Source organism: Tamandua tetradactyla, chromosome 16 (assembly GCF_023851605.1).
Source record: "Tamandua tetradactyla isolate mTamTet1 chromosome 16, mTamTet1.pri, whole genome shotgun sequence".
NCBI lineage: Eukaryota > Metazoa > Chordata > Mammalia > Pilosa > Myrmecophagidae > Tamandua > Tamandua tetradactyla.
Genome location: NC_135342.1, coordinates 10,189,204 through 10,209,216, shown reverse-complemented (window position 1 = coordinate 10,209,216; position 20,013 = coordinate 10,189,204). Strand labels below are relative to the sequence as shown.

Below are 20,013 nucleotides of genomic sequence, written 5' to 3'. Positions count from 1 at the left end.
CCATAAGAATTTATACATGCAATCCATGCACTTAATTTTTTAGTGCACTGTCATTTTAAAGAAAGATTTGCCAGCCTCTGGCTTTCCTGATTCTAGAACCTAATTTAACGTTCACTCATTCTTTCATTAAAAAATATTTATTGAAGACTTTGTATTTTCCAGGCACTATTCTAGGAGCTAAATATATAGTAACAAATAAAATATATAAAAATATCTGCCCTCATAGAGCTCCATTCTGGGCCACTGAGCAATCACTCTCAATCCCTCCCTTCTCCCACTCCCCAGCAATCACTAATGTCTCTGGATTTGTTTATTCTGGACATTTCATATAAATGAATTTATGCAAATGTGGTCTTTTGTGTCTACTAATTTTTAATTACACATTGGCTGTGAACTAGCAAATCTGCTTCTTGGTACAGAACTTAGTTAGGTGCTCTTAAAGACATTTACAGTGTGTTCACAATTGTGTTTTCTGTAATAGCCCAAATTAAAAACAATCCAAGAGTATCAACATGGAGAATGGATAAATAGCAGCAAATCCAAACAATGGAACACTCAAGAATAAACACATTGAATGACTTGATAGAAATTCCCATTCAAGACATGGGTGAATCTTACAAACATAATGTTGAGTGAAGGAACAAAATATAAAAGAAAGCATCCTAAATAATTCAAAGCCTCAATTTCTGCCCTTTCAAGTTGACATCTCCAGAGACGTTTAGCCCCCTTTCCTTCCGGACCTTCTCCAGGAGCTCCACATTTATGGCCAGAGCTCAAACTGGTCCAGGACTCTGCACCTGCAGGAAGAGGGAGGGAGACGTAGACTCTGGGTTCTGCCCTGCTTGGACATTCTGCCTCTGCTGCTCATGAGGTCTGGAGGCCCTAGGCAATGCCCTGTCACTGCCCGTCCAGCTAATCTTGGCAGACAAAACACAGGAAGCCCCGTTAAATTTGGATTTCATGTCAATGATGAATTAATTTTAAGTGTAAGTATGTCTCATGTGATATTTGGGACATACTTATACTACCATTCATTCATTGTGGATCTGAAATTCAAATTTAACTGGTGTTCTATATTTTTGTTCACTAAATATAGCAACCTCAATCCCAGACAGCCAATCCCTGCCCCTGACCTGTGTGATGGACAGGAAAACCCAGGCTGAGTCAGATGTCCCTCTCCCTGGCTGAGTGGGGACAGGTGGGCTGGGACTTTGGCCGCGGTCTCTTTGGTCCATGCTGGGTTCTACCAAGCATCAGTTGTGTCTCCTTTGTCTCCAGCCCCACCTTGGGAAGATGTTCACCATGTGTTTGTTAAATGAGTGAATGGATGAGTGAATGAATGAATAAGTGAGTGAATGGCTGCCTCCTACCTTTTAAAGCTCTCACTCGTCTCCTACGCCCCATTTTTCTCTTCGAGTCCTAAGAGGTGAAGACTGGAAGCCCCCTGTGTTGGATTTCTGAGGCTGCCACCACAAGATCCTTCACACTGGGTGACTCATAACTACAAAATGCATTGTCTCACGGTCCTGGAGGGTGGAAGTCTGAAATGTAGGTGCCAGCAGGACCACCGTCCATAACAAAACCTGTAGGTGAGACATCTTCCTTGCCTCTTTTTACTTCTGGTGTTTGCCATCTACCTGTGACATTTCTAAGTTGGCCGCTGGTTCGCTCCAGTCCCTGCCTCTTCCATCTCCACATGATCTTTTCTGGTCTCTGTCTGCAAGTCCAAGTTTCCTCCTTTTATGATGACACCAGTCATATAGGATTAAGACCCACTCTACTGTGCTATGACCTCACCTTAGCTTTGCTTATTCCGTCTGCAAGCACCCTATTGCCAAATGAGGTCACGTTCTGAGGTACCGGGCATTTTGGCTTCAACATATCTTTTTTTGGGAACACAAGGCAATCCATTTCGACCTCCAAGTCCCCAACTCTGAGGCTCCCCTGATAGAAGGGAGCCCACATTTCCTCAGCGTGCTCCCAGGTTGGATGAGTGATAAGGAGAAGGGGGGAAATGGGGCAACAGCAGAGGTGACAGCTAAGATCACCTCTGAATGCTCCCTGCACTGGGCCCCTTTATTGCCCATCAGGGCAGTGGTCACATGCCAAGGACATCTCAGAGCACTGCTGGGCTTTTCTGCTTCCACATCCCCCCTCTCCCTGAGAGCAGGGTCTATTGCACTTCCCTGCACCAGCCCCAGCCCCAGCCCCAGCCCTGGGCCCAAAGGAGGTGCCTGGTGAATGCTGGTGGAAAGGACAAACCCGGTCTCCTAGCACAGGAGATGGGAGAGCTGAGCACAGGGAGGGAAGGGCCCGCCCCTGGAAGGGTTAGAGCTAACACCACTGATGCGTGCAGGTATGGCTGTACAGAAAGGAATTTGACCTCCAAAGGGAGGTCTGGCCTTTGTCCAGGCTGCTGGAGGAAACCTCCAAACCTTTGCAATTTCCCAAGAGATAGGAGTGTCTTCACTATCCAGAGAGGCGCGGCTTACCTGGCAGTTTATGCAGATGAGATGGCTCAGGGTGGGGCCTCCCAGGAAATCTTAGGGTGGGATCTGGCCAGGCCAGAAAGACCAACCGTGTAATTAGACGTGGAGGCTTTCGGCTGTGCCAAGCCAGCCTGACCTCACGGTGGGAGGGGAGCTGGAGACCAAGTCCAGTCACGTGGGTGCTGACTCAATAGGTGCGTGCCCGTGTAATGAAACCCCAAGAAAAACTCAGGACACCTAAGCCCAGACGAAGCTCCCTGTGCCGCACGTCGATGTGCTGGGAAGGTGACGTGTCCTATTTCCACAGAGAAGGGGGAGGGCCCTCCTAGACTGAACCCTCTCTTCTTTTGGCTGACCCTGATTTGTTTCCTTTTTTTGCTATAATAAAACTGTAATCACGGTGCAGAATTTTCCTGAGTTCTGTGAGCTGTTCTCGTTCAACCTAAGAGGGTGGCGGGAACCCCCAAATTTGTAGCCAGTTGGCCAGATGGGGGTGGTCCTAGGAACCCCGAGCCGACAGCTGGTATGTGAAGGGAGGGCAGACTTGGGGAGACTGTTCTCTTAGCCTGTGAACTTGGACCCACCTCCAGGTACCTTGTGCCGGTGGGTTTTAGCAGGGGTAGTTGGATGACATGGCTACGTGACATAGTGGGACACTGAGAAAAGCAAGGGAGGAACAAGGCAGGATCTAGAGACCAGCCAGGGACATCCTGAAGGGCAAAGTGTCACATGGGCGAGGAAAATGCAGGGGTGGAGCTGAGAAGAGCCCTTCTTCCCTGCTCTTCCATCCCAGCTCTTTTGCCTTCTCATGGATCCTGGGTCTAGGGGAGCGTCCCCTGCCCACAGCAGGGTCCTGTAGCTGGAATCCTCCTTCTTATCTCTGAATGGTCCATCCCAGGTACAATCTGTTTGTGCACAAATGCAATGAGCCAGCTCGACAGAGCCACTGGCTGCTCTGCCCCAGCTTGTTTCCACCTTCGTGACCTCTACTAGGTTATGCCTTGTCCATTCCTCTCCTGGATGGGGAGCTCCTTAGGGCATGCACTGAGTCTGCTGCATCTCCCTTTTGCCTCCACCGCCGATGCAGGGCAGATGCTCACTGTGTTCATTGAGTGAATAAATGAAGGGGTGAATGAATTAACTTTGCACAGATTGCACAGATTAATCAGCCCTTGTGGCAGGTTGGATTATGCATCCCAGCAAACACGTTCTTAATCTTAATCTGAGTCCCTGTGGGTGAGAACCCATTGACAGCAGGACCTGTTGGAGAGGTGAAGGCATGGCCCTGCTGAGTGAGGTGGGTTGTAATCTGGTTCCTGGAGGCCTCGTAAAGAGGAGGCTGCAGGGAGAAGCTGGAAGTCGGCGGGAACCCAGAGGAGAAAGGAGAGGACATCACCATGCGACGGGAAAGCCAAAGAACCCTGAGGCTTGCCAGCAGTGCCCACCGGGTGCTAGGGGCAATCTGCCCCAAAATTGTGTCACTCAAATATGTGTCCAGTCACTGTCAGATGTCCACTTGCAGGTAGGAACACCTCCCGATTGAGAAACTTTGGTCCAGACAATCTTGGGACTCCTTGGCTGGCAAGCGAGTGACCACTTCCCTGGTGCCCTCTTAGGGGCACAGAAAAGCCATCAGCCTGGGTGTCAGGACACTTAGAATGGACACCTGCCTGTCATTCGTGCCTCGGAGGCACCCACAGGACAAAGGCTCAGGGGCCAAAGGACAGTAACCATGTCCACAGGCCAAAGCATCCCAGCCTGGGAGGCAGGACGCGGGTCTCGCCTTCCCTGCTGTCCTCTTTGAGCACAGCAGAGGACCCCAGGCCTCCGTCAGGAATGAGATGACCTTCCTGAGACACGTCGGGTGGGGATGAGGAGATGTCCTCTCTGAGGTCTCTGGGATCTCCAGTCCTCGGAGTTTCCACCCCGCTGAGCGGAGGAGGACCAGTTCTGATGGCTGTGGGTTGAAGTTCCTCTTCTGGGAAGTCTGTTGTGCTCTTATGTTCCCTGCCATCCCTCCCCTCTCACTCACTTTCCTGGTTTCTCAGGAGAGGAAGCCAGGGACCCGCTGAGGATGCTGCTGCTGCTGCCTCTGCTGGGCAGGTGGGTGCCTGCAGGGATAGGGCAGGTGAGTGCCTGCGGGGGATGGGGGCAGGTGAGTGCCTGCGGGGATGGGGGCAGGTGAGTGCCTGCGGGGATAGGGCAGGTGAGTGCCTGCAGGGATAGGGCAGGTGAGTGCCTGCAGGGATGGGGGCAGGTGAGTGCCTGCGGGGATAGGGCAGGTGAGTGCCTGCAGGGATGGGGGCAGGTGAGTGCCTGCAGGGATAGGGCAGGTGAGTGCCTGCGGGGATGGGGGCAGGTGAGTGCCTGCGGGGATAGGGCAGGTGAGTGCCTGCGGGGATGGGGGCAGGTGAGTGCCTGCAGGGATAGGGCAGGTGGGTGCCTGCAGGGATAGGGCAGGTGAGTGCCTGCGGGGACGGGGGTGCCCTGGTCTTCACAGCTTATACGCAGCCCCTTCCCCTCTCCACCCTGCCCTGATTGTTCCCGTGGTCTCCCCCCAACAGGGCCGCTGCCCCCACCTCCCCTCTGCCTCCCAGCACAGGCCTCCGGACCGCGCTTCCTGGCCCCACCGCGTGCAGCTGCTGCACAGTTTGGAAGCTGGTGTTTCCTCTCCGTTGCCGGAGACAGCGGTGCCGTGGCCCCCTCCTGGGACGCACGCAGGCCTGGGGTCCTCTGCTGGGCGCTCAGCCACCGTCCCCCCCCCCCACCCCCCCCCCCCCCCGCGTGCGAGGGCTCCCACGCCCAATCGGACCCGCCCCCTGCGGCTCTGACGGCGCTCTCCCTTCCCCACTTCTGCCTGTCCAGCTGCTGACCCTCGTGTAGGGTCCGTCCCAAACGTCACCCGTCGTGCGTGCGTGGGATTCGGTGCGTGTAACCACATCGTCGTCTGCTCACAGCGTCGCGTCTCAGTGCAGGGAGCTGTCACAGCGCCAGGGCGCGCTGGTGAGCCTCCCTTCCAGACCATCAGGAACGAGATGACCTTCCCGAGACAAGTAGGGTGGGGATGAGGAGACGTAAAGCATAAATACAATCAGACTGTGCGGGCTGTTGTTCCTCGCTCGGCGGGAAATTGTCCGGGGAGAGGAGCATCAGACGCACGGGGCTGCCTTTCTCTGTTCCGGGGCGTGAGGGCAGGCAGGAGGCGGCTCTGCGCTGACCCGGGCGCCCGCTGGGGCAGCTGCTCTGAGGCAGGGGCAGGCCTGGGGCGCGGGGCAGACACCCAGGAGGCCGAGGTCCGAAAGCGGAGGGGGGCCAGCGGGTGGGGGCGGCGGGGGCGCTGCAGGCCCGAGGGGCCGAGACTTCTGCGGAGAGGGAGACATGGCTGGATTTGCATTTACCTCAGGACCCCCATGGCTCTTGCGCTAATAGGTTGGACAGAAGGACCCGGAGAAGACACTGATGGACACGCCAGGCCTGGTCACTGAGGACTAGGGTCAGGGCGCTGGTGCTGGCCGTGGGATTGGGTTTCCCATTGGCCCTGAAGGGCGAGCTGAAGGGTTTCCTTTTCTTTCTTTCTTTCTTTTCTTCTTTTTTTTTTTAATTTAAGAAGACAGGGCAGCCACGGTGGCTCAGCAGGCAAGAACGCTTGCCTGCCATGCCAGAGGACCTGGGTTCGGGGTTCGATTCCTGGTGCCTGTCCATGTAAAAAGAAAAGAAAACAAACAATACACTTAAGAACCACCAACAATGGATATCTTAGCTATCCATAAAGACATATTCAAATAAAGTATCCATTTATCATTGTAAAGCCTGTGTTTGCACAGTAAGCTTCATAAACCAATTTAAAATTAAGGCAACAAGGAAAAAATCTATATATTAAGCTAGCAAAAAAAAGTATCAAGCACTGACTTAGATATCATTTGATCAGCTGACAGAACTGTGAGTGTTCTCAAACTAACAAGCAGAGAGTGCCTACAAATAAATATCTGCACTGCTATAGCGAAGACCTATGTAACTGCAGATATTTTTACAATTAACATGTGGAGTTTTTTTTTAGATCAGCCTCATTCACTTTATAATGCACTCACATTTACACTCAAATTTCATGTTTACAAGTACAAAAGGCAAAGAATCTAGTCAACTACATTCAATAGTTAATACAATTGTCCCCGATCCCCATTTTCTAAATCCAGAAGAAAACGTGTGTCTTTGTGCTCACGCCTGGGTTTCCACAGAACTGAACTGACGCTGTACCGCGTTCCAGGCCAAATCAGCCAGAAGGAATCATCCGTCGCTGGTTTGAATTTCATTGCGGGTGAAAAGCAAACTCCCCAGGGTTTCAAATCCCAGAACTCATGCTCTGTGCTTCTGTACTGTTCAACTGAACTTCGCTTTCTAGAGCAGGGCAGTTTTCAGTGGAAATCACTTCCGTTTGGGTTTCCGTGTCAGATGAATCGGTGCTCACGGTAAGGCTGGAAGGCTGGAGGGTTTTCGCGGGGATGGGGAGGGAGGGCAAGAGACGAGCAGGGCTGGCGCCAAGAGGATTCCCTGAGCATCCGGCCGGATGAAGCTGTCGTGGGGAGAGGCCGCCGATGAGCAGGGGGTGGGGGTGGAAAGCCACCTCCGAGGGCTGCCGGAGGCCCCAGCAGGAGGCCAGGTGGGCGCTGCGTGTAAACGCGCGGAGAGGGGGAGGGTCCAGGCTGGAGACGATGAATATGGAGCTGGTTAAGGCGGGGGAGGGGGAGGCGCAGGGACAGAGCCCCAGGGCGGTCAGTGGGGAGGGGGCAGCCGCGTGAGCGAGCAGGAGCAAGCCGAGGGGCCGCTTCCAGGAGCCGCGGAGCCGCGCGCCCCTGCGGCCCGGGCCGGGTGAGGCCTGAGAAGCGGACAGCTAGATCCGGAGACCCGCGTGTGGTCTTGGCAACGGTGGTTTTACCGGAGTGGAGGGAAAGGGGGTGAGGATGGGACTGAAGGAAGCTCGGAAGCCGCTTGGAGGAGGGGAAGCGGGAGGAGCGAGGACGTGCTACCCTTTGAGCAGTTTCCCTGTGAATGGGGAACCAAAAAATGGAGCAGGTGGAGAAAGACTCTTTGCAGTTCCTTCTCTGCCTTCTCCCAGAGTTGCTCAATGAATTTCCGCCTGTGTTCATTTCCTTTGACCTCTGTAGCCACTTACATCAAAATGGCTGTCGAAATGTGATATGGTCATAGGATGGAATATCACGCAGCAGTTGGAAGGAATGAGGTCCTGAGACAGGTGACACCGTGGTTGAACCTGGAGGACATAAAGCTGAGTGAAATAAGCCAGCCACCAAAAGATGGATACTGTATGATTTCACTAATCTAGAATGTGTAAATTCAGAGTCTTAAAATGTAGAATATATCTCAATAAAGTTGAAAAAAAAAGGGGGTGTCTAAAGACTCAAGGGGACCATCCTTTCTTAGTCTCTTCTAATTTGTGAGACTGCAGAGCCTCCTTGGCTTATGGCCACATCCCTTCCACTTCTGCCTCTGTGGGCACATTGCGTCCCCCTCCCCTTCTGTGGGTATTAAATCCCTGCCCCTCTCTTATAGGGACCTAGTGACTAGCTTGGGCTCACCAGGTAACCCAGGAAAATCTTCTCCTGCCAAGACGCTGAGCTTACTCACAACTGCAGTGTCCCTTTTCCTTGTTAGGTAATATTGCAGATTCCAAGGATGGGGATGTAGGTATTGTGGGGTGGCCATGTGACCTTCTGCACCCCCAGAATACTCCTTTCTGCCCCCAGGCGATGCTTCTTTCTTTGTCTTCCTTTTCTGTTTTCCAGGACCTGCCACACTAGTGGGTCATCTCATGCACACCATGATTTTGTTAATAGGGGTCAGCCGTTCTACAAACCACCTTCAGGAGAGTGGCAGCTAAAGTTGCAGACTGTGAGAATATATCTGCAGAGCACACATCTGATGAATGACTGGAATCCAGGTTATATAAAGGTCTCAAAACAAAAGAACAAATAAATGAATAACCACAGTTTTAAAAAAAAAGGTTTTAAAAATACTTAATATTAATTACTTAAAACAATAGTAATATTGATCAGCATCTTCACCAAAGAAGAAAATTGGATGACAAACAAGCATACCAAAACACAACCAACACCATTAGCCATTAGGGAATTATAAATCTTCGGGAATGAAATACCACTAAAGAGGTATCAGAATGCTTAAAAAACAAAACCAAAAAAAAAAAAAAAATCCACTCTGGTAATACCAAGTGCTGGTGAGGATGTGGTAGAGTTAAAACTCTCAGATACTGGTGGTGGGAATGAAAACTGATTCACCCCTTGGAAGAACAGTTTGGCGGTTTCGTATGAATTTAAATTTACACGTACCACATGACTCAATGATACCTTATATAACATACTACACTTTGAGCAGGGTTTCTTTTTCCAATTTTATTGGGAAATATTCTACATTTCAAGACTCTGAATTTACACATTCCATATTAGTGAAATCATACAATATTTGTCCTTTGGTGTCTGGTTTATTTCACTCAACATTATATCCTCAAGGTTCAACCATGGTGTCACAGGCTTCAGGACCTCATTCCTTCCAACCGCTGCATGATATTCCATCATATGGAACTCGGACACGGGGCGGTGGACCTGGAAGCTGGGGGTGGGGGGGACTGGAGGAATGAAGGAGGACACCAGGCTCCACCACTTTCCTATATCTAAATTTTCTTGGAGCGAAGGGTCAACACCCACCTTTCCACCTTGAAGAGGAGCAGCATCTCCACCCCCTGTGACCAGCAATTCCACCCGCTGGTGACCACTAGTTCCGCCCCCTGTGACCAACAGCTCTACCCCTGTGGCCAGCAGCTCTGCCCCCTGTGGCCAGCAGCTCCGCCCCCTGTGACCAGCAGCTCTACCCTTGTTGCCAGCAGCTCCACCCCCTGTGACCAGCAGCTCCACACCCTGTGACCATCAGCTCTACCCCTGGTAACCTGCAGCTCCTCCCCCTGTGACCATCAGCTCCACCCCCTGTGACCAGCAGCTCCACCCACTGTGACCAGCAGCTCCGCCCCCTGTGACCAGCAGCTCCGCCCCCTGTGGCCAGCAGCTCCGCCTCCTGTGACCAGCAGCTCTACCCCTGTGGCCAGCAGCTCCACCCCGTGACCAGCAGCTCCACACCCTGTGACCATCATCTCTGCCCCCTGTAACCAGCAGCTCCGCCCCTGGTAACCTGCAGCTCCTCCCCCTGTGACCAACAGCTCCACCCCCTGTGACCAGCAGCTCCACCCACCTGCCTCAAGGACGCGCTTCGCTTCCCCTTGTCCCTGGACCTCCTTGGGGAGCCGTGTCCTGCCTCCCACTCAGCTCTCACCCCGACCTCTGTCCACACCAGTGCACTCGGCCCTCTCCCCCTCCCATTGACAGTGCCCTCTGGTCCCCTCCCTGGACAGTGAGCTCCGAGAGGACAGCTGTGCTCATGGACTTTTTGGTAGGAGATGCTGAGGCCCCTCCTTGATCCTGGGTGTTGGCTTCCACGAGGCACGGCCAGGCTAGGAGAACGCCTGAATCTCACCCGAAGGCTTGAGACAGGCCATTCCAGCCTTTTCTCTGGGCACAAAGGGGCATCTTTGAATCCGGAGAGATTGGGCCAGCGGATTGGGCTGGAGATGCAGACTCCTCCTGGGTCCTGAGAAGGCGGGAAGGTTAAGGCCTTCCAGCATCGCACAGCTCACGCCCCCTGCCCCTCACCACTCTCAATCTCTGCATCTCTTTCTCAGCGTTTTGGCATCCCTCTCTAACTTTCTCTCCATCATGACATTTCTCTCTGCACTATACATCTCCGTCTCTCTTTTTCTGCCTCTTTGTTTCTCTGTCTCTGCATATTTGCATTTCTCCCTTATTCTCTTTCTGTATCTTCCATCTCTCATTTTCTCCTCCAGCCTCTTCCCTCTCCCTTCCTCTCTCCCACTCACTTTTTTTGTACCTCTCTCCCAAGCTCCAGCGATCCTGAGAAACATCTCGTCCTTTCCCATCCTGGAGACCCAAGCTCTGCACCTGCTCTGTGATGCTGACGGCAACCCCCCTGCACAGCTGAGCTTCTTCTGGGGGTCTCCAGCCCTGAATGCCTCCCCCATCTCCAACTCGGGAGTCCTGGAGCTGCCTCGAGTAGGGATGGATGAAGGAAAATTCACCTGCTAAGCTCGGCACCTGCTGGGCTCCTTGCACGTCTCGCTCAGCCTCTCTGTGCTCTGTGAGTCTGGGGGCTCGGGAACACCCCCTCCAGCAGGAACAGGTTGGGGAACAGATAGCGCAGGGAACAAGCAGGAGCACATCTTTACGGCGTCCTCCAGCTTGGCCAGAACAGGACTGAAGTGTCCCCAAAGCTTGGGGGGGAGGGGGGAGTTCGGCTTGGCAGCTGGCCCAGATTCTCAAGGGGCTTATTGTGGGGAGACCTTGGATGAAGAGAACCTGGGTCTTTGAAGAGATGTTTGCTGCACAGGGGTGTGTGGGCTGGGCTGGAGGTGCTGGGTGGCCTGAGCCGTTCATTCCATGTTCTGGAGAAGACTGAGGTCCTACAATGGGTGGGAGAACTCTGGGTGGCAGGGGAGGGCCACTCCCCTCAACCTGATGTGGGGGGGGCACATGCGCCTCTTCATTGGGAGTGGACTTCAACCAACGTCTCATTTAACTGCAGGGCAGCCAGGAGCTGGGGCAGGTGTGGTCAGCGGGCTGCTGGGGCTCCTGGCATTGCAGCCTTGCTCACTCTGGGCCTCTGCCTCCTCTTCATGCCAGCGTCAGTCCTGGGTTGGGCAAGGGAACAGGGAATGAAGGGATCCCAGGGGCACTGTGCGGGGCTAGATGGGCAGAGCGGGGCGGGGATGGTGGCAACCCTGCATGGGTTCACCGCTTCGAGCATGGGGTGTGTTCCTAGGCCCTGGTCCCAGGTACCCAGGAGGGCGGGGCTGTTACAAAGTCTGATTATGAAGGCTTCTGGGTAGCCTCACCTGCTGCCTGTCTTGGTCACCCCTTCCGGCCTCATAACGGTGACCCCAGGACCTGAGCAAACCAAGCTAAAGACACCCGTGTCCCTGTCGGGGTGAAGTCCTGCAGAAAGAAAGAAACAAGACCAGCAGCGTGGATGACACCCCCCAACCCCCTGGTGAGTGCCGTGGGCACCCTGGCATCTGGTCTGTCCTCTGCATACCTCCCGACGGTGGCTGAGGGTCAAATCACATTCTGCAGGTCCAGAAGTGAGCTCGTCTCCGTTCCCCTAAACGTGCTTCCCCTGTCGATTCTCCACCTTTCTAATGGCACTCTGGTCTCCACCACCAGGCAGAAGTCTCCACCCTGTTCTGCCCCAATCCTCTAATTCCTCTTCCTTTGCCGCACACCACAATGCATGTCTGTGCTTCTTCTTAACACAGCTCCAGCCACACCCTTTTCCTTTCCTTGATCCTCCCTGAGCTGAGCTCCGTGTCACACCTCCTTCCTCCCACCTCTCCTCTCAGCACAGTTCCTTAGCATTGCCTCCATAAGAGATCCTTGTCCCATCATTGCCAAGCTTCAAACCCAGCACCTTTCCCTGGTGTGGGACGATGAGTTTTCTCACTCAGTGAGGGGGTGGGGGGCACTTGGGGCAGGACCCCCAGGGCCACCTTCGGTGCTCCACCCACTCTGGCCGTCTCACTCTCCTCGAGCAGAGCCGGATTTGTTCATGTTGGAATCACTGCTTGGCTGTCCCCTCCAAATCAGAAGCCTGGATCGAACTGTCTAACCACTGCTCATCCCACAAGCTCTGCCTTTCATTTGTTTATTTATTTGGCTCTGACTCATATGGACACACACATCCAGCCCTCCAGCAAACACCTATCGGGCTCTGCAGCATTGCTCTAGATGCTTGGGTTGTGCCTGTGGACAAATGTGCATTTCCTTGCCCTCAAAGACTTGCATTTATTGGGAAGGAGAGGAAAACAATGAGTAGTGATAAAATACAAGAGATCAGCAAGAAATAAGGGCTCTTAAAGGAGATTAAACAGAAGAGTGAAGAGGGACTGGAGAATAACCTTTAAGCAAACACTGCATGAGGTGACAGAGCGTAAGAGCGAGCATCGCAAGCACCAAGCAGAGGAAGGAGCACGTGCGAAGTCTCCAAGGCTGGGTTGTGCCTTGTGTTAGAGAAATAGGGAGTGGGACAGTGTGGTTAAAGCAGAGTTAGGATGGCTTGGGTGGACAAAGGGAGTAAGAGAGAATATTGCAGAGGCACATGCACACAAAATGGAGACACAGAGGCTGCAAATAGTTCAGGGTCCTTCAGGTCACGATAATTACTCACGTGTTTTGAGTAGAGAAGTGATAAGAGCTGACACTCATTTTAATGAATTTGCTGTGACTACTGTATTGAGAAAGCCTGTAGTGGGGTTTCTAGTTTGGTAGCTGCCCGAATTCAATATATCAGAGATGGAATGACTTTGAAAAAGGAGAATTTAATAAGTTACAAGTTTACAATTCTAAGGCTGTGAAAATGTCCCAGTTAAAGCAAGTCCATAGAAATGTCCAATCTAAGGCATCCAGGGAAATATTCCTTGATTCAAGAAGGCTGATGAAGTTTGGGGTTTCTCTCTCAAGTGGAAAGGCACATGGCAAACGCAACATCATCTGCTAGCTTCCTCTCCAGTTCTCTTGTTTCATGAAGCTCCCCAGCAGGTGTTTTCCTTCTTCATCTCCAAAGGCCACTGGCTGATGGACTCTGTGGTTCTCTTGTCATTCTGTCATGTCATTCGGCTCCCTCCTCATTCTCAAGGGGACTGTCTCTGAAATGTCTCCTCTTTTATGGGATTCCAGTAAATGAATCAAGACCCACGTAGAGTGGGTGGAGACATGTCTCCATCTCATCAAGTCCAATACCCACAATTGATTGAGTCACATCTCCATGGAGAGAACCGAATCATGTTTCCAACCTATACTGCTGAATAGGGATTAGAAGAAACCGTTGCTCCCACAAGATTGATTAGGATTAAGACAGGGCTTTTCTAGGGTACATACATCCTTTCAAACCAGCACATGGGGCAAGACAGGAGGGAAGAGACCAGACTGGAGGACATTTGATACTCTAGCTGATATAATGTTGACTTCCCACAGGATAGCAAGGTTGGATCCAGTGTACAGAAGTTGTGTTCTTGAAACGTTTAGAAGGTAGAGAGGACAGAATTTGCTAGTAGAGTGATGGGACAGACATGGGTTGGGAGCAAAGAGGGCTTGCTGCCATGCCTCATGGATGTCACAGCTGTCAAAGACAATCCATAGATATCCACATATGTCATGTGTGTCCGTTGATATCCTAGAATTCTAGAATGACCCCAGTGAGGCTCCCATGGCACCATGATGAATGGGATTACCAGTTACTGAAATCGTCAACTGTGCTGGTTTGAAATGATGCATGTACCCTAGAAAAGCCATGTTTTAATCCTAATCCCATTTTGTAAAGGCAGCCGTTTCTTCTAATCCCTATTCAGCACTGTATGTTTGAAACTGTAATCAGATCATCTCCCTGGAGATGTGATGTAATTGAGAGTGGTTGTTAAGCTGGATTAGGTGACGACATGTCTCCACCCATTCAGGTGGGTCTTGATTAGTTTCTGGAATCCTATAAAAGAGGAAATATTTTGGAGACAAAAGGTTTGGAGAGAGCAGAGAACACTGCAGCACCATGAAGCAGAGAGTCCATGAGTCAGCGAACTTTGGAGATGAAGAAGGAAAACGCCCCTCGGGGAGCTTCATGAAACAGGAAGCCAGGAGAGAAAGTTAGCAGATGACGCCATGTTCGCCATGTGCCCTTCCATATGAGAGAGAAGCCCTGACTGTGTTTGCCATGTGCCTTCTCACTTGAGAGAGAAACCCTGAACTTCATCGACCTTCCTGAACCAAGGTATCTTTCCCTGGATGCCTTTGATTGGACATTTCTATAGACTGGTTTTAATTGGGACATTTTCTTGGCCTTAGAACTGTAAACTAGCAACTTATTAAATTCCCCTTTTTGAAAGCCATTCCGTTTCCGGTATATTGCATTCGGGCAGCTAGCAAACTAGAACACCAACACTGCAGAAGAAGTGTATCTGGGGGAGGGGATTGGGACATTATTTTTATTGATTTGAAGTTTGAGGTTCTCTTCAAACATGCAAGTGGAAGTGACAAATAGATGGTTAGAGCCTGGAGCTCAGGAAGTCCCCAGGCACGCGTGAGAGGTTTGAGGACCTCCACCTCTGGGTCTGATAGTGAGTGAGATCACACTGACCAGAGGGGATCCACAGAAAAAGTTCTGAGGCCCTCCAGAATTTAATGTCTGGGAGGTGACATGGAAACAGAAAGTGGGCTGTGAAGGAGCCGACACTAAGGAGAGATGTAAGACCAGGGGAATGGAGGGTTGGGTCCCGCTGGCCAGCAAGTGGGAGGAGGAGAGAATGGTTGTGTGTTTCAAATGCTGATTAAGTCCAGCAAGTCTGAGAAATGCCCATTTGAATTTAGCTAAAGAATGTACATTGCTGATTTTGGTAAGAGCACATCAGGTACCGTGGTGGGGAATGGTAACCAGAGAGCATCAAGTTCAGAGAATAGAAGTGAGGAAGTGGAAATTGTGAGTGTAAATCACTCTTGAGAAATGTTGCAATAAATCTTGAACCAAGAAATGAGCGGACCTTCAGCAGAAAGTGGATGTAGTCTGCAAACCTTGGTCGTTTCCAGATAGGATCAGATACTGTCTCCCCAAGGGTACCAGGTGCATCTCCATATGGAGACTGCTTACAGCTTTATCTCCAATGCACCCCTTGTCTCCCCCCACCAATGCACAGTGAGCTTCTTAAGGAAAATTCAGCTCTGATTTGGACCCCTGCTCTTCTCTCTATCTCTGCATTTCATCCACATGGTTTCACAATTTGCAACTACATGTTTATTTGTCTTAACAGTCCGTCGCTACCTGCATCCCCTTCCAGAAGACAGTTCACAGAGTCCAAGTCTTCTTTGCTTCCCTCTTGGGTCCGGCAGATAGGACACCATGCTCTGGTTTCAGAGACACCTGGAGTTGGATTTATGATTAACACACATGAGCCCTTGGACCAGTACCTAATCTCTCTGAGACTTAGTTTTCTTATCTGTCAAATGGATAAAATACCGTTGTTTGTCACATAGGTATGTGTGCATGTTCAGTGGAATTGGAAAGCAACCAATAAGCACTTATGTGCTCGGTTTCTGAATGAAAGGGGAGTTAAATGTTTGACGAAAGAATAGATGAATGAATTCATGCTCTGGGAGAGCCAGGTTCACCTCAGGGACCCTCTCTGCCTTTTCCCGCCCCTGTTATCCTGCTCTGACCTCCTTCTCTCCCCTCCAAGGAGGATCGCTGGCAGGAGGCAAGTCAAAAAGCCCTCTGATTGCAGGACGGGACAGGAGTTCCGTTATGCCACCCTCAGCTTTCAGTGGTCAAATCCTCGGGAAAGCGCTTACACCAAGAACTCAGAGATCAGGTGCAAGGGACCCTGGGCCACAGATGCTGCTTCAGGGGAATTTGACATCCCCATAGACAAGGGGTTCCAAACTACTGTATGTACGTTTTGTGCCATGGTGAAATTTCCTGAGGCTTTGCAATCATCGTGACCCGGGATCAAGTCCCTTCCCTTTCTTTCACTAAAGTATGAAATCACACCAGCCGCTTTCTTCCTTCATGTCTCGGTTTGCTGCTCTATATAATGTGTGCAACAAATCCTACTGCCCAGGTGTGCCATGAAAATTAAATAAAAGTCCATATGGAAGACACCCAGAGGTCCTGTTTCATAAGGAGAGTTTGGTGCCTCCTGGTTCCTTCCGGCTAGACCAAGAAGGCATTTGTGACACTTTGGCCAGAGTCTACTGCCGCCAGTCCCAGAAACAGCATCAGCAGTGCGCTGCCACTCCCTGCCTCAAAACCCTTGAGGCTTCCTATATCGCCCTCAGGCATCATTTGTCTCCACTCCTGCATATTCCTTTTCCATCCCATCTGCCTTCTCCCAGTTTTACCTCCTCCTTTATGTCTTGCTACAGCAAAAATCACATGTTAACATTTAGAGAATTTTCTAAAACTCCGAGCTGACCAGTCAAAATACTGTCATAATTCTCCAAGCATGAAGAATAAATAACAAGCATCTCAAATTGACATTCTAAGTCAGGAGGTGGCAAAATTTGTATGCAAAGTTCCAGATAATAAATATTTTTGGCTTTGAGGGCTGTATGTTCTCTGTTGCACCTCTTCAACTCTGTCTTTGTAGCACAAAAGCAACCTCAGATAAACTGTAAATGAATTGAGGCTGTGTTCCAACAAAACCTTATTTACCTTAAAAAATGTATGTATGGAATTATCATGTCATCTGGCAGTTTTATCTATTGGTATATACCTGAAAGAAATGAAAACAAAAACTTGAACCCATACTTATCCACAATAGCCAAAAGGTGGAGCCAAACCAAGTGTCCATCAACAGATGGGTGGATAAACAAAATATGGTGTATGCATACTATGAGATATCATTCAACAAGAAAAGGGAATTAAATACTGACACACAGTATAGCTCTAATGGACCTTGAAATCATCATGTTGCATGAAATAAGACAGACACAAAAAGACAAATATTGTTTCACTCCATTTACATACAATATCTAGAATAAACAAATGGGTAGTGACACAGAATAGATTAGAGATTTCCAGAAGCTGGGGGTGGGGGGGAGCAGGGAGTGGCAGTCAGTGCTTAGGTGCAGAGTTGCTGTTTGGCATTATGAAAAAGTTGTGATGTGGTAGCACAGTCTTATGAATGTCAATAATACTATGGAAGGGTGCATTAAAAATGATTAAAATCGGAAAATTTGTGTTATGTAAAAGCAAAACTATTTACAAAGCAAGTAATAAAGAGCCTATGGCTGACCGATTGCCGTTTTAAGTAAGTGGTTTTATCTCACCCAGTCTCCTCTTCCACGGGCCACTGATGTCCCTTCAGTCCCTCAAGCAATTCTCTGAGAACCCCATTCTGACGCATCCTTCATTTCTTTGTGAGTTAATGTCACTCCTCCAGGAATGCCTGTCATCACATCATTTGGCACTCACCTTCTCATCCTTCAAATCAGTTTAAAAGTAGAGATGGGTTGAGAGGGTGAAGGGAAGCAAGAACTCATGATGTACCTTTTCAAAAGTTTCATTAAGATAATAAAAAGTAGTTCAAACTAGGGAGGCCGCAGTGGCTCAGTGGCAGAGTTCTTGTCTGCTGTGCTGGAGACCCGGGTTCGATTCCCAGTACCTGCCTATGCAAAAAAAAAAAAAAAAAAAAAAAAAAGGTAATTCAAAGTAAAACAGAAAAACATTCTTCAGCAGCACCCAGGCTATGGACAAGGGTACAGCATTATGTAGTAACTTCATAAAGTGGTCCTTAAATAATGAAATGGAAGATGCTGCTGTGGTTTAAAATCCTCTGATGATCAATTTTCATGCTCCAAACTTCAGAAGAAGCAGAATAGATAATATTTCAGTCAATTTCTATTTGTGGCAATGGCGAGCTCTGTGATGTGAATTCATCCCTTAATGTTTTAAAGAAAACATTAAGAATTGATAGGTAGACTTCAGATCCAGGCAAGATGGCATGCAGTAATTTCTCCCTGCAAATCCCCTCTACGTACAGTTATAAGCCTGGAAATGTTGCAAGAGACAGGCAAAGGAGAACTCTATAAGGTAGTGATAAGAGCTGAGCAGGTTTGAGACCTCAAGACTGGAGGAATGGCACTGAGTCAGGGTGTCTTGTACCCCTTAATCCAACAGGGGAAGGCTGTTAAGACTCACAATGTTCCCCTCCTAGGTAGAAACAGAACCTGTTTTAGTTTCCTTGAGGCTGCTCAAAGCAAATATCAGAAATGGGCCAGATTAAACAATGGGAATCTATGTCTACCCGGTGGCAAGGCAGAGGAACACCTTCCATCCCCTTGGGCAGCATCAACGGGAACAAGTAGAGCCCCCGAGGCACCAGATAAACCAGACCAAAAACAACATGATTGAGCTCCGAAAATTAAACTGCCCTTGGAATCACAGCTCTTAAAAGTTGGCCAACACAGGGAGGGCCATGGTGGTTCAGCAGGCAGAGTTCTCGCCTGCCATGCCGGAGACCCGGGTTCGATCCCTGGTGCCTGCCCACATTAAAAAAAAAAAAAGTTGGCCAACACCCATACATGCTAAACCTAAACAAGGTGGCTGTTCGCCGAAATAAAATGTGCAAATAAGATCCAGAGTGAACTAATATAATAAACAAAATATCCAAGATACAAAAAAAATACCCCTCATAACAGGAAAACTGCAATTTGAATTCAAAAAGACAATCAACTGGCATAAACACCATGATGAATCAAATACTGCAGTTATGTGATGGTGGTTTTCAAATCACCATCACAAAAATGCCTGGTTCAACATTTGAAAATTAATCAAGTCAGTCTACCATATCAACAAGCAAAAGAAGAAAGATTGAAATATATCAACTGAAACAGAAACAAGCACTGGACAAAAATTAAACACTCATTTATGATTAAAACTCTCAGCAAATTAGGAACAGGGAGTGTGCTGGTTTGAAACTATTATGTAGCCCAGAAAAGCCAAGTTTTAATCCTGACCCAATCGTGTGGGGACACCTGTTTCTTTCAATCCTGGTTCAATACTGTAGGGTGGAAACATTTGATTAGATTATTTACATGGAGATGTGACGCGCCCAATTGTGGGTGAGACCTGTTGGTTAGACGGAGATGAGACTCCACCCACTCAAGGTGAGTCTTGATTACTTTACTGTAGTCCTGTTAAAGAAGAAAAAAATTGAGGGGGAGGGTACATGATCCTGGAATTAAACCTGGGTCTCCTGCGTGGAAGGCAAGGATTCTACCACGGAACCACCTGTGCAGCCTAAAAGGGGGAACATTTTGAAGAAATCTCAGATGCAGATGTAGACACGGACCTTTGGAAACGGAGATGCAGACACTGAGAAAAGTTGCTTCAGAGCTGTGGATGTTTGGAGACACTTGGAGTGCTGATAGAGAGAGCAGATGCCTAGAGAGGGGCAGAGCGCAACAGAATTCGTCATGTGCCTTCCCATGAGATGCCAGTCAAGCCAGAGCCCAGAGTTGTGTCCTGGAGAAGCTAAGTGAAGGCTCACAGTTGCTTAGAGAGGAAACTGCTGGTATACCAGGAACAAGAGCCAGCAGATGCCAGCCACGTTCTTTCCCAGTTGATAGAGGTGTTCCAGATGGCATCACCTTTCTTGAGTGAAGGCAACCTCTTTTTGGTGCCCTAATTTGGACACTTTCACTTCCTTAGAACATAAACTTATCATGTAATAAATTTCCTTCATAAAAGCTGTTCTATTTTTGGTGTATTGCATTCTGGCAGCTTAACAAACAAATATAGAGAGGAATTATATCAACTTGATAAAGAGGGTTTACACAAATCCCCACAGCTAACATCATACTTAATGATGAAAGACTGAATGCTTTCCTCC

The 20,013-nt window shown here is 49.6% G+C and overlaps 2 long non-coding RNA genes across 2 annotated transcripts; one reads left to right on the top strand and one right to left on the bottom strand.

The window, feature by feature from the left end:
- Window positions 1-6,541: 6,541 nt before the first annotated feature.
- On the bottom strand, window positions 6,542-9,345 carry LOC143658801 (uncharacterized). The gene is made up of 3 exons (XR_013163328.1): window positions 9,227-9,345; window positions 7,660-7,758; window positions 6,542-7,059 (listed from the first exon to the last, which is right to left on the bottom strand). It is a non-coding gene; the product is annotated as an uncharacterized LOC143658801 (long non-coding RNA).
- Window positions 9,346-9,629: 284 nt separating this feature from the next.
- LOC143658800 (uncharacterized) lies at window positions 9,630-11,631 on the top strand. The gene is made up of 3 exons (XR_013163327.1): window positions 9,630-9,699; window positions 10,470-10,724; window positions 11,528-11,631. It is a non-coding gene; the product is annotated as an uncharacterized LOC143658800 (long non-coding RNA).
- Window positions 11,632-20,013: the final 8,382 nt, after the last annotated feature.